We start from the raw sequence: 4599 nt of genomic DNA, 5'->3' as shown, positions 1-4599 counted from the left end.
CGGGGCGCTACTGCGCAGGCGCGGGTCCTGGCCGTGCTTCCCTGATAGGTTTCTGGGTGGGGTCTTCGTGAGTAGCTTCTTTAAGTCGTGCATTGAGGGACCAAGAGTGCTGGCAGTTCGTCTCAGGAGCTTAGTGGGTTTCTGAGTCTCCCCCCCCCACACACACACACCCACACCAGGCCCAGGATGCTCACCCTCTCTCAGACCCCACCTGGACCACCGATCCCCTCCTGTGCAGAAGGGAAAGCACATCCACCCAGCTCCTGCCTGTTGTTTTGTTTTTTTTTTAAACACTTGCTGACCTAAACACCTTTCCGGGGTGGAAAAGAGCTTCAGGCTGGAGGTCAGAGCTGGAATTCCATAACTGGTGAGATCACATCACCCAGTTTCTTTTCTTGCTGTTGTTCACTCGCTGAGTCGTGTCCAATTCTTCGGGACCCCATGGACTGGAGCATGGCCAGCCAGGCTTCCCTGCCCTATGAGTTTGGTCAAACACATGTCCATTGAGTTGATGATGCCATACAACACTTTCATCCTCTGTCACCCACTTCTACTCTCAGTCTTTCCCAGCATGAGGGTTTTTTCTAATAAGTTGGCTCTTTTCAGCAGGTGGCCAGAGTATTGGAGCTTCAGCTTCAGCATCAGTCCTTTCAATGAATATCCAGGGTTGATTTCCTTTTGGATTGACTGGTTTGATCTCCTTGCTGTCCAAGGGACTCTGAAGAGTCTTCTCCAGCACCACAGCTTGAAAGCATCAGTTTTTCAGTGCTCAGCCTTCTCCATGGTCCAACTCTCACATCTGTACATGACTACTGGAAAGCCCATAGCTTTGTCTATATGGATCTTTGTTGGCAAAGTGATGCCTCTGCTTTTTAATATGCTGTCTAGATTTGTCATAGCTTTTCTTCCAAGAAGCCAGGGTCTTTTAATTTCATGGCTGCAGTCATCATCTGTAGATTCTTTGCTGAATAAGAAACTTTTGTTTAAAAGTACCACTTGAGAACACAAGAGAACACACTGGAAATATAGGAAATACCCTCTTTGAACAACACAAACCTTTCTACACATGGTCATCACCAGATGGTCAATAGCAAAATGAGATTGATTATTTGCAGTCAAGGATGGAGAAGCTCTATACAGTCAGCAAACACAAGACCTGGCGCTGACTGTGGCTCAGATCATGAGCTCCTTATTGCAAATTTTAGACTTAAATTGAAGAAAGTAGGGAAAACCAGTAAGCCTTTCAGGTATGACCTAAATCAAATCCCTTATGATTATACAGTGGAGGGGATGAATAGAGTCAAGGAATTAGACCTGGTAGACAGAATGCCTGAAGAACATGGACAGATTTTTTTTTGTAACATTATATAGGAGGTGGTGATCAAAACCATCCCAAAGGAAAAGATAGGCAGGAAAGTAAAGAGGTTGAGAAGGTTTTAGAAATAGCTGGGAGAAGAAGAAAAGTGAAAAACAAGAAAGGGAAAAATACACCAAACTGAATGCAGAATTCCAGAAAGTAACAAGGAGAGATAAGAAAGCATTCTTTAGTGAACAATGCAAAGCAATAGAGGAAACCAACCAATAGAATGTGAAAGATGAGATCTCTTCAAGAAAATTGAAAATATCAAGGGAAGATTTCATGCAAAGATGGGCACGATAAAGGACTGAAGGTCTTTTTGTTAAGGACCTAATGAAAGCAGAATAGTTTAAGAAGTTTTGGCAAGGATACATAGAACTGTACAAAAAAGTCTTAATATCCCAGATAACCATGATGATGTGGCCACTCATCCAGAGCCAGACATCCTAGAGTGTGAAGTCAAGTGGGGCTTAGGAAGCATTACTAGGAACAAAGCTAGAGGAAGTGATAGAATTCCAGCTGAGCTATTTCAAATCCTAAAAGATGATGCTGTGAAAGTGCTCCACTCAATATGCCGCAAATTTAGAAAACTCAGCAAAGGCCAAAGACTGGAAAAGTTCAGTTTTCATTCTAACCCCAAAGAAGGGCAGTCCCAAAGAATTTTCACACTACCATGTAATTGGGCTCCTTCCACATAAACAAGGAGTACAGGAGTACATCAAATACAAAAAATGATCAAATAAATAACCTTTGGGCTCTTTAAAAAATAAAATATAATGTCGGACTATGCACCGGTTCTTGTACTGGAGGGAAGATGTTACAAAGGACGTTATTTGGTTAACTGACAAAACTGGAACACAAATGGCAGATTAGATAAAATACTGGATCAACGTTTACTTCACTGTAGTTGATAAATGTACTGTGATTATATAAGGGAATATTCTTAGTTGTATATTGAAAGATATAAAGTAAATGATAAAGCATAGGGTAAAATGTTAAATGTTAAAGTAGGTGAATATTAAAAAAAAAGGGTACTGGGTTTTTTGGACACCATTTATATATTTATGTTTGAAATTTTTTTTTACTTGTTTATTTTGCTGCATTGGGTCTTAGTTGTGGCATGTGGCACCCATCTTTCCTTACAATGCAGGGGCTCTCTAGTTGTGGCATTCAGGCTGAGTTGCTCTCAAGCATAAGTAAGTGAAGTATCTCAGTCATGTCTGACTCTTTTCGACCCCATGGACAGTAGCCTGCACCAGGCTCCTCTGTCCATGGGATTTTTCTAGGCAAGAGTACTGGAGTGGGTTGCCATTTCCTTCTCCAGGGAATCTTCCCAACCCAGGGACTGAACCCAGGTCTCCAGCATTGTAGACAGACATTTTACTGTCTGAGCCACCAGGGAAGTCCATGAGGGATCTTAATTCCCTCGCCAGGGATGGAACTGGAGTCCCCTGCATGCTTAGGCAGATTGTTAACCACGGTACCACCAGGGAAGTCCCTGCTATTATTTTAAAATAACTTTTTAGAAGAAAAAGCTCATAACAGTTTTATTTAGAGATGCATTTCTGGACACAGTAAAAGCCTATGAAAAATCGAGGTCTAAATGAGATTTATTGCACTAACAACAGTAAGAAGTTCAATTTTTACCCTACTGAATTTTGCATCAGAATGGCTTAGCATAACAAAGAGAATGGTTCTAGCAATATTTTTCTTAAATAGAGGTGAAATTCACATGACATGAATTAATGTCTTTAAAGCATACAGTCCTATTCAGCCATAACAAAATATCGAAATAATGCCATTTATAGTAACACAGATGGGCCTGCTGCTGCTGCTGCTAAGTCGCTTCAGTTGTGTCCGACTCTGCAACCCGTAGACGGTAGCCCACCAGGCTCCACCGTCACCGGGATTCTCCAGGCAAGAACACTGGAGTGGGTTGCCATTTCCTTCTAGAGATAGTCATATTGAGTGAGGTAAGTCAGACGGAGAGATAGAAATATCATATGATATTCCTTATATGTGGAATCTAAAAAAGTACAAATGAACTTATACAAAACAGAAAGAGTTACAGATGTAGAAAATAAGCTTATGGTTACTGGGGGGAAGGGGAAGGGATAAATCAGAAGATTGGGATGGACATATACAAATTAGTACTAATATTTATAAAGTATCTGACTAATAAGACCTCCTGTATAATACAGGAAACTCTACTTAACCCGCTGTAATGGTCTATGTGATAAAATAATATAAAAATTTAGGTATCAATAGAAATGGTTCTTGACACAAATTGGAAAAAAAGTATACAGTCCATTGTCATTCAGTACATTCATGATGTTGTTCAACCACTATCTAGCAATAACCTCTCTGCCTTGAAAGATATTTAACATTTGCACTTTAAAATTCTGCACAAATGCTTTTTAAAAACTAAGAGTCAACAGTTAAGAAAAAACAACAGCTCAAATTACAATCTGCTACACTTTCCTTTCTAATTAGCTCCTTATACACACATGTGCAGGCACATGCATATACACACACACACAAGAATGCTTGAATATTCAACTATCATAGAATGCAGTTTTTCAAGAGATCCTAATTCATTCATTGTTAGCCATCTTGGACCTAGGACTGGCTGCCAATATACAGACAAGTTGAAGCCTCTGACAGCCACTGAGCAAGATGATGACTATAAGATTTGTGTAAGCGAGGTACCTGCCTGCACTTCATTTGTGCCAGTCAATTACTGAAACAAACACTGCAGATTTTACTTAACTTACTCTGAATATCGATGTTCCCCTAGCTCCCAGTGGAAAGATTGTGGGTCATTTCCTTGGTTCAACCTTGTATGTGATCATCGTCATTATTTAGTACAACCAAGTGGGCAAAGCTAAGAAGAGGTGAATTCAGTTCCCACTAAACTGTTTCTTCTCTATTGCTTCTGTTTTCCCTGATTTGGGAATCACTGAAGCTCATGGCATCTGGTCCCATCACTTCATGGGAAATAGATGGGGAAACAGTGGAAACAGTGTCAGACTTTATTTTTTGGGGCTCCAAAATCACTGCAGATGGTGACTGCAGCCATGAAATTAAAAGACGCTTACTCCTTGGAAGAAAAGTTATGACCAACCTAGATAGCATATTGAAAAGCAGAGACATTACTTTGCCAACAAAGGTCCGTCTAGTCAAGGCTATGGTTTTTCCTGTGGTCATGTATGGATGTGAGAGTTGGACTGTGAAGAAAGCTG

This window comes from Bison bison, unplaced genomic scaffold (genome assembly GCF_000754665.1).
Source record: "Bison bison bison isolate TAMUID 2011002044 unplaced genomic scaffold, Bison_UMD1.0 scf7180017864037, whole genome shotgun sequence".
Classification (NCBI taxonomy): domain Eukaryota; kingdom Metazoa; phylum Chordata; class Mammalia; order Artiodactyla; family Bovidae; genus Bison; species Bison bison.
Note: the sequence above shows the minus strand (reverse complement) of the source record.